The sequence below is a fragment of the Barbus barbus genome (genome assembly GCF_936440315.1).
Source record: "Barbus barbus genome assembly, chromosome: 2".
NCBI lineage: Eukaryota > Metazoa > Chordata > Actinopteri > Cypriniformes > Cyprinidae > Barbus > Barbus barbus.
Genome location: NC_136730.1, coordinates 11292655 through 11305650, shown reverse-complemented (window position 1 = coordinate 11305650; position 12996 = coordinate 11292655). Strand labels below are relative to the sequence as shown.

General features: G+C 35.7%; 1 protein-coding gene across 2 annotated transcripts in view; it reads left to right on the top strand.

Moving 5' to 3' along the window:
• The window catches only part of LOC306878093 (diacylglycerol lipase-alpha-like), a 43118-nt gene continuing 30122 nt past the window's right edge, over positions 1-12996 (top strand). The window contains exon 1 of one of the 2 annotated variants that reach the window (XM_079430207.1): positions 1-552. The gene's annotated coding sequence lies outside the window, so the exon portion shown is untranslated. The remainder of the gene's footprint in view (positions 553-12996) is intronic. The other variant, XM_079430208.1, reaches the window with a different exon arrangement.

The following is a 12996-nucleotide window of genomic DNA, read 5'->3' as shown; positions in this document are numbered from 1 at the left end:
TACGCCAGGAGCGCAGGCGGGAAGCGGGATGCGGGTCCAGTGTGCGCAACAGGAATGGAGAATCGCAACGACGTTGCTTCAATGGAAAGAAAGATCGTAGCGAAGATATACAGCAATCAATCTGACTGGGACCTGCTGCTGCTGAGGAGGACAGTGCGGGGTCTGGACTTACTACGCGGAGAGAGACTGTCATGGAATAAATGTTAGATCCGTGCGTGCGTGAATATTTCTGCGGTTTGAAGAGAATATGGAGCGGCTTCTGACGCGACGCGCGCTTGGAAAGGCGTGAAAATATCGGTGACGTTACGGCGGAATGTCAATGAAACTGAGGCGATCGATATGAGATAAACCCCCGGCTCTGGACAGCCGCTATTAAACACATCCTCACTCCTTCATGTGTCTGTGAATGCAAACGGGACTGTTGCTGTTCTGGCTCGGAACCGTGATCTGGGTCGGTTCTGCGGTTCGGGGTGTGTGTGTGTTTGCGGAGGATGGGAGATTTAAGTGAGTCCTTGCAGAAGAAGGTCTCGGGAACACGCGCTCACACTACAGGTGAGTCTCTGGACTGGCGACACAGATGAACATTTACCATGGTAACCGCAGTTTCCGCCAGAAACGCGTAACGTTAGTTACTAAGTTACAGTTAATGCGCTAATGACAAAAACACTCATGATTTTGTTTGGATATGGTAAGTTACATTTATTGCTAATCTTTGGGGCACGTCTGAGTACATTCAGTACTATGGTATTGGCATCTGTCTGTGATTGTGTACAACACAATAACTATAGAAAACCGTTCATATTGTTTTGGCACTAACGAAAATTACCATGTTTTTTGGGCATATACCGCGGTATTCTTTGAAGTACTTTGAGTATAGCAAGGTATGCGAATATGGAAATTATTCTGTACAATGTTATATTACTCAAAAAAGTACTTTGATTTACCATTTGATGCTATAGTACTGTCACAGTACTTGTAGGCATATCAGAGTACTGTGGTATTACCATGTTTTATATATATACACACATGTACAGTGGTACTAACACAGTGTTCTTGGAAGTAGATTAGATTCTTGCATTGTTATGGTGATCATTAATAAAACTTTAAGCATAGTGTCATATAGAATATGACATTCATAATTCATAAATTCACTATCATACATAGAAAGTACCATTGCATTTCCAAGGCTATTTCAACTTGGTACCGTAGTGTTTTGTTGAATGTATTAATGTTTGTATTTTGTGAGCATGCTACATTTGAGTCATTTTTAAGGTCATACCTTTACAGCCTGCATGACTAACAGTGCGTTTATGAAGGAATTGTTTTGCATTGCTGCAGGCATGTGAGAGCACACCCAGTATTTCTGGTACACGCTCAAATTAATTATATTATATTGTGGTGAGTTAAAGTTCATTTCATTGCCAGAAGAAGCCTTATGACTCGTGCTCAGGATTACCTGAGCTTTTAGACAGCAGTATTGCAGATATTCATGTCTACTGCACGCACATATTGTGAAAAGGAGAGTGAAGTTCAAAACCAGAGGCTTTTCATTCTTAATGGAGAGGTTGTGGTTGTATCTTCGAGGCTGGAATCTTCGAGGGGCCAGCAAATGCATCGTCACTGCGAGAGGAAATCGCTGTTAATTACTAAGTGCAGGTTTTTGTATATGGACAAAGAGCATGTTTTAGGATCATTTTGTTGATGTGTCATTTAGCTGATTTAACCCTTGAGCTGTCTTTGAACAGAATATCGACTGATTATGGGATCTTCAGTGGCCGATGTCCATAATCTAGTGTGCAAGGTGGCTGAAGACTGATAATATGGGGAAATAAGTTGCAAATAAATAGTATGCACACAAAACTGCTAAAAAATGAAAGCAGACAATGAACGCTATCCATTGATGACAACTGTTAATATAGGCATAGTATAATTACTTGCATTCAGGGGCGTAGCCATCATTTCAAAAGTGGGGGGGACGGAATGTCTAGTGTTATGCCTGTTTTTTTGTTGTTGTTTTTTTTTTCAGTTAACCCTTGTCTAATTGACAGGTTTTATTTTTAATCATACCTTTTTGCTTAATATGCTTTATGATTATATTGTTATATATGATTATAAAACAGAAGGAAAGAAAGATAGAAAAAAGAAAAAGAAAGAAATACAACAGCTTGTCACTGGGACAGTACCCTTAAAAGCACATCTTTGTACCTTAGTTACCCCAAAAAGTTTCATAGTTGTACATTACGGTACATATTGGTACGCTAATGTACTAATATGCACCTTTTTGAGTATAAGTTACAAAGATGTCCTCATAAGGGTACTATTGTTTACATATTTCAGATTGTATTTTGTGTGTGTTGTATGTAGAGTACATGGCACACAGTAATGGATACTTGCACATTCACATACTCCTTTATTCTGTTCTGTTCTATTATACATTAGTCTGATTAATCTGTTAAAAGAAATAAGACAATTTCATAGACAATGCTGTAAATAATCTTTACCTCTGAAGCCTCACTGAAACCTTCTGCCTCATTCACTCTCATCTCTGAATTCACTTCTGCCTCTGTCTATAGCAAATAAAGTAGTGTTTGAAACATCTACATACAGGGAATAGTGACATACAGAAGAAAATAACACATTAAGTACACTGCTGGACAATAACCAATCATTTGTATCCTAAATAAATTTTTAACACTTTAGAATGGGTAACACACATATTCACTATTAACTATATTACTTTTGCCTCAATAAACTCTTCATTTACTGCTTATTAATAGCTTGTAAGGTAGTCGTTGTAGTTGTTTAGGTATTAGGTAGGATTATGGGATGCAGAATATGGTCATGAAGAATACAGAATTAATATGTGCTTAAGTACTAATAAACAACCAATATATGCAAGCTAATAATTACCTACTGTAGTTAAAAATGATAGCTGAGAAGTTGTTCATCATACTAATGTTATTTTTTATTTTTCTATATTTGACTAATTGTGTTTTCTATGATTGGTCCATATATAATCCTACAAACGATCGTGTATTAATAGATTTTATACAATGTAAAAACAGCCAGGTGTTAAAAGCCACTCTATCAGTTCTTCTCACCTGTGAAGTTTGTTTTTCTTGTGTGTCGTCCTGCTTCTGCTAACAAACCTAGGCTGACTGTTTCTTGTTCATTCTTGACAACAGATAAAAACGTAAAATTAGTGCAATAATGACAGAGCACCCCTAAATGAAGATCGGTCCTGTATCAGATCAGTGCTTGCGTACTTGATTCAAATACATCATGTAGAATTGAGTTAAACATGTCACAATGCTGCAAACGCTGTAAAATCTCAGTTCAACATTATCTTTATTCTTATTTGAAGGGTTCTGATAACATACGTGTTAAAATAAAAGACGTCACAAAAGAGTTACGGAAAAATACACTGAAAATAAGTGCATGTTTGTCCAGGCAGCTTTTTTTCCCTCCATATAATGAACATCAAAACTTGCTAATTATTCAACAAGAGCAATAGGCAGAGTCACTCAACATTGTGCAACACTATTCGGATACCACATGACAAATTACGCTGCTTTACTTTTTCGTAAAAAAGGAGTGAAGAGTTTCTTGCCGCTTTGAACTCATCTCGAACGAATAATGAATGATGGATACAGCGCGGGACCGCGGGACCGCGGGCGCGAGCCTGGGCATGTCGTGACGTCACAAACTGAGTGACTGATTGCCATGGAAACGTAAACGTCATGTATATCTTGTCTCTTTGAATTTTAAATCATTCTGCATTTATATACATTGCTCCATTAAAACCTCAACATGTCGGGAACACAACTGTCCGATGAAAAAGTGCGGGGGACGAATTTACTTTTTATAAAAAGTGGGGGGGACATGTCCCCCGCGTCCCCCGCGTAATCTACGTCCCTGCTTGCATTACTCAAAACTGATGTGAATGATGCAGAGATGGCCAAATATCAGATGATTAATTTGCTGGACCGATATATTGTTTTTATCTCTAATCATATATGCTAATGTAACTTAAAAGTCAACAGGTAATCAAATTTGACCTTTCATTTTTAATGCGCATATTATTTTCAGAAACTTCACGCATGGCTAAATTCTTGTGTGAAATGCCCACTTTTTACAATCCAGTTAATTTCAGATGGATAAAATCAAATCCCACCATACTGTTTTGCTTGGAAAGATCATGTGTTTCTTGTGAAAAGTGAAGGTCCAACTTGTTTATGTCCTGCAAGACCCCTATTTATATAAAGCATATCTTATTGGACTGCTATGCTTTTAATGCAAGTAAACAACTATTTTATAGTAAGATCTCAGAAGGACATGTTTAATAAAATCCTTCCAGAAAATGTTTTTTTTAACTATCATTTAAAAATTTAAAAACGCCTTGTGTATTTTTTTATACTGTGTATTTTTTTTTTAATTGTATTTAATTCTTATTTATTTAATTTTTTTACAACTCGGAAGAAAATCCACAACAGCTTTTGCTATGAAAATAGCCTCAGCTGCTGACATGGCTTTAAAATGATACTATTTCTACTTTGGAAATTCATCACATTGTGGAAGAACATTATAGGTGAACATCGTTTCATGTACCAAATCCCAAGGCTGCCTGATTCATAATTGTGATCATTTATACTGAAAATGTTGAGAGTTAAGAGTCAGAGCTTTTATTTTAAATGTATTTTTCGTCCCACCATGTTTTACTTGATTTTTCCAACCTGGCCACTCCATTGCAAAAATGTGCTGATGACAAGCATGTTAGATGGAGTTTAGCGATCTCCATTGCGATTTTGTAATGAAAGCGTAATTTAGCCAGTTTGTGTCCCTCACAAGGCTGATTGCGCAATTTACTGCAACTAAAAATCTCAAATATGTTGTTTGTGATTTTGGCTCCTGAGTAAATGGTTACACAACCTCTGTGTGACAATACAAATGGAATTTAGCTGTTTTCACTTTTAAGAGAAGCTTCTGAAGGTTTTACCAGTTTTTATAATGTGGAGGGTATGTTAATGTATGTGATAAATGTATCACAAAATAATTTAACCATCGTTCAGCCCTACTTCTCCACCATCGCCCATGAAGAACAAGCAAAACAACTCCATTCTTCAATCAAAGGCTGAATGTCTTGAGGTGTAGATGGGGTCTTGAAATCGCCTGGAGGCTCCATTTGGCCTTCTGAAGCAGGCTTACCACCCATGTAGTCTTCAGTATTGAACACACTTGCGATTAGCCAGTCAAGCCTCTCACAGCATAAACAATCAAAGGATGTCCTTTGTAGGATAATACAGTTCATAAAGAGTAACTTTTATTTTGCCCCGAGTCTTTCCAGTCTTTGCTCACAGTGGTGCAATGGACAAACTTGAGAAATGATTGCAAGATTGCAGTGCACTTCCTCTGGTTCGTCCTGAACAGTGATTGCAGAAATATGGATTATAGCAATGCCAATCCTATATAAAATGTTTATCAAAAATGGTTTATCTGTATACATTAATTGTAAATTATACCGTTAGTATACCTAAAACGTAATTTAAATGTACTAAAAATGAAATAAAATAATTTGTAATTATTAAATTTTTTATTTATTTTTTTAGTAGAGAAAGAATGACTGGTTTTGTAATTACTGCCATTGGGCCTCATTAATGAAACACAAGCAGAATGATATTTTTTGTATATATTCTGTAAAACAATAGATTGAGTGCAACAATTGTTTATGAACAATTCATACATCAATTCGGTTGTTTGATCCTAAGTTTAGCAGTTTTTTTACATTTGCAGATCTGTGTTCTGATAAAACATTGATGGCATAGAATATGTTGTGTGTGTGTATGATATCCAGTCTCTTGCAATATGATGCTGCAAGCAAATGTTCCCTGAAAATACAGCTCTCTGCAAGAACAACAGGGATATTGTCCCCTCAACATCCTGCAGTCTGTCACCAGAAAAAACATGCATGTGGCCTAGAGAAATATAGCGGCTGTATTGTTTAAAATTGTATTAGCTTCTGTAATACATTATTGAGCAATGCGTAGATCTTCAGGGCTCAGATCATTTTAATTACAGCTCTTCCTTTATGTCTTTTATGGCGCAGTGAAAGAATTTGCAGAACCATGCAAAAGTCCATCTCTCTGAAGATTATTAACGTCAACCGATTAACTGATTGCATCCTAAATTTCCAAAATCTAGATTGCTTTTAGTGGTTGACCAGTATGGGCCCTTTAATGTGGGTCATTCTCAGTTCTCAGTTCAACAGGTTGAATTTAACAGTCTGTTTCAGCACATTGTTCATCTCACAGCGTGAACCTGTTCAGGCAAATCTGTGTTTTATTTTAAACTAATTGACTCTGGGAGTTAATCGTCACCTCACATTGATTATAATGGACCTGGATTATTCAGGATTCCCATCAGTGCTGGCTTTTCCATCTCCGGTCAGGCTTTTCAGTCAGTGTCTTGAGTTATAAAGTGATTCATGTATGAATCAGTCCATTGATTGACGTTTTCTTTGGTGTTATCGTCATGCATGTGTGACAGTGCGTTCATGATCGATAAAGCTTCTAAGAATAGTTGCAAAAATATTCTTGTGCTTTATGTAGAACAAGAGACCATGCGTTTTTGCATTCTGTCTGCACTGTTTTGTAATTGTTTGGTTTACACATGCGTCAGACGGACATCACAGATCATTGTGTTGCAGTTTGCTGATTTTTTTTTTTTTAATCATCTCGCATAGTGTCACATTTTTATGACACCGTATTGAGGGTTAATTTGAGTTGCCTGTCTTCCTATTTTCTCCCAAACAGTTTATGTTGCATTATGTCCAAAAATAGATCCAGAAGCAAGTGTTACTTAAATGAACTGGTTGACAGTTTTACTGTCACAGTTCATTTTGTTTCAGCAATTTTGTGTGCATTTTATTTGCTGTCATTAATTGTTCTGATGTTGTTTATTTAATGCTATATTTATTTTGTGTTTGTAAGTTAGAATATGCATAAATATAACTAAATTATATTTAAAATATGCATAAAAAATCTTCTTGTGAGATGCTACTAGTGTTGTCAAAAATATCGATATTTCGATAAATATCGATACTGAAATATCTGAACGGTACCAATATTAATTTCCCGAAGTATCGATACACCGATACTAGCCGAGCTGTCACTTTCACTTCTCTCCAAAGGCGCGTGGACAAGCACTCGTCTCCTTCGCTCTGGTTAAATAGCAAAAGTGAAGTGAATAGAAAGATGACTGCTCTGGTTGTTAAAGAACACAGCAGGAGCGCTATCTGTAGGGATCTATGATCTCCGCGATGCAGAGAACGCGCACGGAATCCAGTCATAAACACGGAATTTACAGTTTAACGCGGAATGTCACGGAATTTGTCAAAGTTTGGATGAATTAATCAAAAGTAGGTCATTACACTTAAATCAAATCGCGATATGGACTAGTATCTGTAAATAATAAGCTGCAAAAGTGGATTTAAATATGAATCCTGCATGTTCTGCGCGTCACTGTGTGAATGTGCTGCACGTGCGGCTGTGTTTACTAATGTGGCGCTCGCGGTGATTTCAGCGTCTGCCGTCTCAATGAGGACATAAATACATCAACAATATCTCCAGAACTGATCTGAAAGGCACTTTACGAGCATTTTACCATTTAATTTGAGTAAAACTAGTGTCATATCATACACACACAGAACTTTAAAAGTATTCACGGCAACCCGTCAAAATAAAAGTTTGGTTTAACTTATCCTATTAAAGACCGTGTGCCAGAAATAGGCTATATTACTATTATTTAGTAGAATGTACATAATACTACTACTTACTACTACTGTTCATTTTTTTAAAATAAATAATCACAAAATATTTAAATTTTAATAGTAAATCCCCTTCATTTGCCAAAAATGTAAATGTTTAATTTTCATTAATTCAAATATAAATTAATTAAAATTGTTTTATGCCTTCATCTGATATCCAGTAAAATTTAAATACACAACACAGAATTTCTGAGGGGGAAAACACATTTCATAAGGCTACTGTAAGAATAAATAAAAATTGTTTGTATGCATTCAAATAATAGACATGCTAAAACGAAGAATTTGGTAACAATAAAACATAAGGTGAAAAAAAAGAAATAAAACATTTCATACGGCCCTAAACGTGTCATTTTTGTTACACTTTTAATAAATTAAATGTTAAATTGTATAATTTTCATGATTTTAATGAATTAGACATGCTTTTAGATTAATAGCATTTAATTTGACCATTAAAAAAAAAAAAGTCCAGAAAAATTCAAACGGAAAAAAATGGAATCCAGAAAAATTAAAATGGAAAAAACTGAATGTAGAAAAAACTAAAACGGAATTTGGGGAAAAATAAAACGGATTTCATAGGGCCCTATATCTGGAAATATTTTGGTTATGAAGCAAATGAGAATATCAACAAATAGAACTTTGGATTTTAATTAGTACATGTATTAGTAAACGTTAGTTTCAATTAACATTTAACTAAGATTAATAAAAGATTAATAAATAAATCAACAAATGCAGTACCTCAAGACATTTTTTTGTTCATGTAAAATATACCGCATGTTCTCGACTTGTTACATTTATCTTTAAATTAAAACAATTACCCCCTTAATATTGTGGCAGTTTTTTTCACCGTGGTATCGAAAATGGTATCGAATATCGAGATTTTTCAAGGTATCGTATCGAAGTTAGAAATTCCAGTATCGTGACAACACTAGATGCTACAGGTTTGATTATAGTCGGCATTGGAGATGGACAACACTGAGTAAAATATTTTCTCATCACTTCAGGCTGCTTTCATTTATGACTCATTTGGATGAGGTGTTATGGATGTACAATCTCATAATACAAGCATTAGCATATCATTCATATTAATAAGGCCACTGAGTGAGGCTGGATGTACTTCTACAAGCATTTCACAAGCTATTATTTTGCTATCTAATGCAATGACATTCAGATTGTTTTCAAGTGTGGCTCAAGCACTTTTTGGGGACCTCTGTAAGTGGGCGTCATGATGATATCCCACCGATGCTTAACTGAGGCTTTATCAGGATTGCATGACATTAAAATCTTCCGAAACCTCATCTTACAACAGGATAATTGTTTGAAAAATTTGTCATCTGCTTAAACAAGCAAGTCATGAGATTTTCTGTCCTCAAGTGCAGTTTAACCACAGAAGCAGTAGATTATTTGATGACGAGACATTCGCATAGTAATGGGGCAGATATTTCTTGAGGAGGCATGGCAGTCTGAAGGTACAGTAATTGACAGGTCACAAGACTCGTTTTTGAGTAATACAAACAGCTACACACTGTTGCTAATTTGCACACGCAGTAGAGCGCAGTTTTTGCTTTCCATTAATAAGCATCAAAAATCAATATATTTTTGTTGTTAAAAATTAAACGATTTTTCAAAGTGACATTGACTTCTATGATAATGTGTGTGTGTGTGTGTGTGTGTGTGTATGTACATATATGTATGTATATATATATATATATATATATGTATGTATGTATATGTGTATGTATGTATATGTATATATAGGTATTTAAGTTCTTTTATTATTTCTTTAAATTACATTGTAATATCACACTTGCTTATAAATCTTTAACCTCTTTAAGTCACTTATATAAATATTATATATAATAATAATAATAATATAATAATATATATTAGGGGTTGCACCGACTAGTCTACTTCAGTGCTCTGCATGACGCTGTAAGCTTGACGTCGACTAGTCGCTGGTACTGTAGAGGGCGCAACAGGATAAGAAATCCACATTTACACTCCGTTTCCAAACAGTTAAAATGACAAATTAATTCATACTCTGAAAGCGCTCCACATGACGTGTGACTATATTACTGGATGCTCGAAATTGAATGGGAGAATGCACGTTTTAAACAGCTTATTGTACAGGTAAGTTAATCGCCGTTCTAATCTAATGCGCTGCTGCACTATATAGGCTACAGACGGTAGCACGTACAATAACATCACGCGCACATCACAATGATTTCTCAGTAAAATAGCTTAGAAACTGAACCGTTCAAGCATATATTTTTTAATAACTAAATCCTACAGCTTCACTACTAGTAGAGAGATGTTTCCAGGTAGAATTAATTCACACACGCAATGCAATCTCACTAATGCATTCATTCATATGAATGTAATCTTTACTGTGCTACTTATCTGTATCTGATTTAGAATGAGCAGAAATCTGTGAGAAACATAACGACCCAAAGACGAAAGAACTGATAAAAAAATAAGCTGTTATAGGAGCAATAGCCATGAAGGCAGCACTGTGTCATATGCCATAGCTGTGCACAAGGTGTTTGTTACAGCTCCAGACTTATGTTCATTAATGACGTCATCAGCGACTAGTCGACTTCGACTCGACTTTCATCACATTAAAGTCGATTTTAAAAAATCAGAAGTTGTTCAACCCCTAATATACAGTCCCCTCCAAAAGTATTGGAAAGGAAAAGACAAAATTGCTCTGTTGGCTGTGGAGTCGAGACATTTACAAATATGATTAAAAGATGAATATGAGACACAACTACAGAATGTCACATTTTATTATTGGGTGATTCAACACATAGATGTTTTACCAGCTAAGAAGTTCAGCACTTTTAGAGTTTCATCCCTCTATCTGATGTGAGCATAAGTATTGGAACAGTTGCCTCACAGGTCTTTCTAAGTGATCAGCTGTGTCCGGTTGCATTAATTCTTCAGATATTAAAAGCAGGGAATGTGTCGTATCAGTTATATCCATTACTTCTGTACTCTGTATCTTGCAATCGATGATGACACACACAAACCAGGATGAAGATGAGGGAGCTGACTTTGAGAGAAAAGCAAGCAATTTGGATGCTAAAAGAAAAGAGGAAGTCAATTAGAGCTGTAGCAAAAATAAAGGACATGAAGAATCAAGAGTTTGGAAACCACCAGCGACACCAGCAACCAACAACTACCTGATCGGCTGAGAAAACAACAGTAGTTGATGACAGACAAATCATAAAAACTGTGAAAATGAATCCTAAAAGACGTGTCTGTAAAATCACCAACAACTTCCAGAAAGCTGGGGTGATGCTCTGACAATCTACTGTCCTCAGGAGACTTTGACACAGAATTACAGATGCTACACAGCAAGATGCAAACCTCTGACCAGCACCAAAAATAGAAAGGCAAGATTAGAGTTTGCAAATAAGCACAAAGGTGAGCCAGAAGAGTTTTTGAACTGTTTATGGACCGATGAGACAAAGATGAGCCTTTATCTAAGTGATGGGAAAGCAAATGTGGAGAAAAAAAGGGAACTGCAAATGATCCCAAGCATACAGCCTCATCTGTAAAGCATGGTGGAGGTGGTGTCATGGCATGGGCATGCATGGCCAATATTCAAGAAAATGCCACCAGATTCACCAGAAGTGCTTCATATTGCATCTGGACAATGACCCAAAACACCCTGCCAGTTCAGTCAAGGAATTTATAAGGGCAAAGAAATGGAAAGTCTTAGATTACCTACGTCAATTTCCAGATTTAAATCTGATTGAACATGAATTTCACCAGCTGAAGAGGAGAGGAAAGGCAGAAACTCCCCAAAACAAGCAACAACTTGAATTGGCTGCATTAAAGGCTGGGAAAAGTATTTCAAAGGATGAGACCAAGAGTCTGGTGATGTCTATGGGTCACAGACTCACTGCTGTGATTGTGCGCAAGAGATCTGCAACTAAATAATAGCTTTTAATCTTTTATATCTACCTTATGTTTAACTGTCCCAATACTTACGCTCACATCATAATAACTATATGAACTATAATAAAATATAGATATTTTGTATTAATATGTCTATATATTAAGGATGTTTAATTATAAAAAAAATTATATTTATTTAGCTTTTTTATAATTTGCATTATTTTTATACATCTTGTTTGCTAAATATATTAGTTCTGTTCATACAGAAAGAATGTATACCTCTAGTATAATTGCTTACTAATCATTGTAGGTGTGTCTTGAAAAGATTATTCATGTTATTGTTAAAACTCAGTATCTGCAGATTTTTATCATGCCGCCAAATTCATTTGCTGCGCCCCCAAATTGAGATGATGTGCTATGTGTTCCAAGTTGAAGTATTTTTAACTTGATGTGACATGCTTATATCAGGAGACGCTGAAAAACAACCAAAGACATCTGTCTGCCGCATGTGTACATATACCAATGATTGCAAACTAGCGCAGGTAGAACGCAAGAACGTGTCCCGTGTAAATGTCTCCAGAGTGCACAAAGGCAAATATTCAGTCCTACGACAAGTACAGTGTTGATGCAAGCAGCCAGCATGAAAGCAGCCAACTGACTGTATCCTGCTCGGCTCTGCTCTGTCTTTCTCATTCTCCTTGCCACACTTTTTTCCCCCTGTCATGCCCTATTTATTTTTCAACACGCTGTGTTCCACCCCCTACTCATTCCTCGGCATGCCAATACATAATTTTCAGAGACATTTTCCATCACTTCATGCAAAAGTGCTTCATCAAATGTCATTATTAAAAAAATACGAAAATGGTAAAATAAATAACATTTAGTTTAAGCCTACTTGTTTTTATTAGGCCTAAAAAAGTTTAGATTTAAGATGAATATATTTTGAGCTTGATTTGATTATCAGTTAACCAAGCTGCAGTGTTTGTCAAAGAAAAATAGACATTTTTAAATGGGTTTAGATGACAAAATAAGCATTGTTATTGGCCGTAAAAATTCCTGATTGGTGCATTCCTACATTTTTTTTTTTTTAATGAACAAGAATGATTCTCAATTTGTTCTTATCAAGAGCTCTTGGAAGTGTTTTCTGCGGTATATTTTGATGCTTGATTTTTACCAAAAAAAAAAAAAAAAAAAGATAAAATTCTAGGGCTGTTGTGGCAACTTTGATTTCCCAATTTTAACTAATCGTCATTTTTAACAAACCAACAAATTCA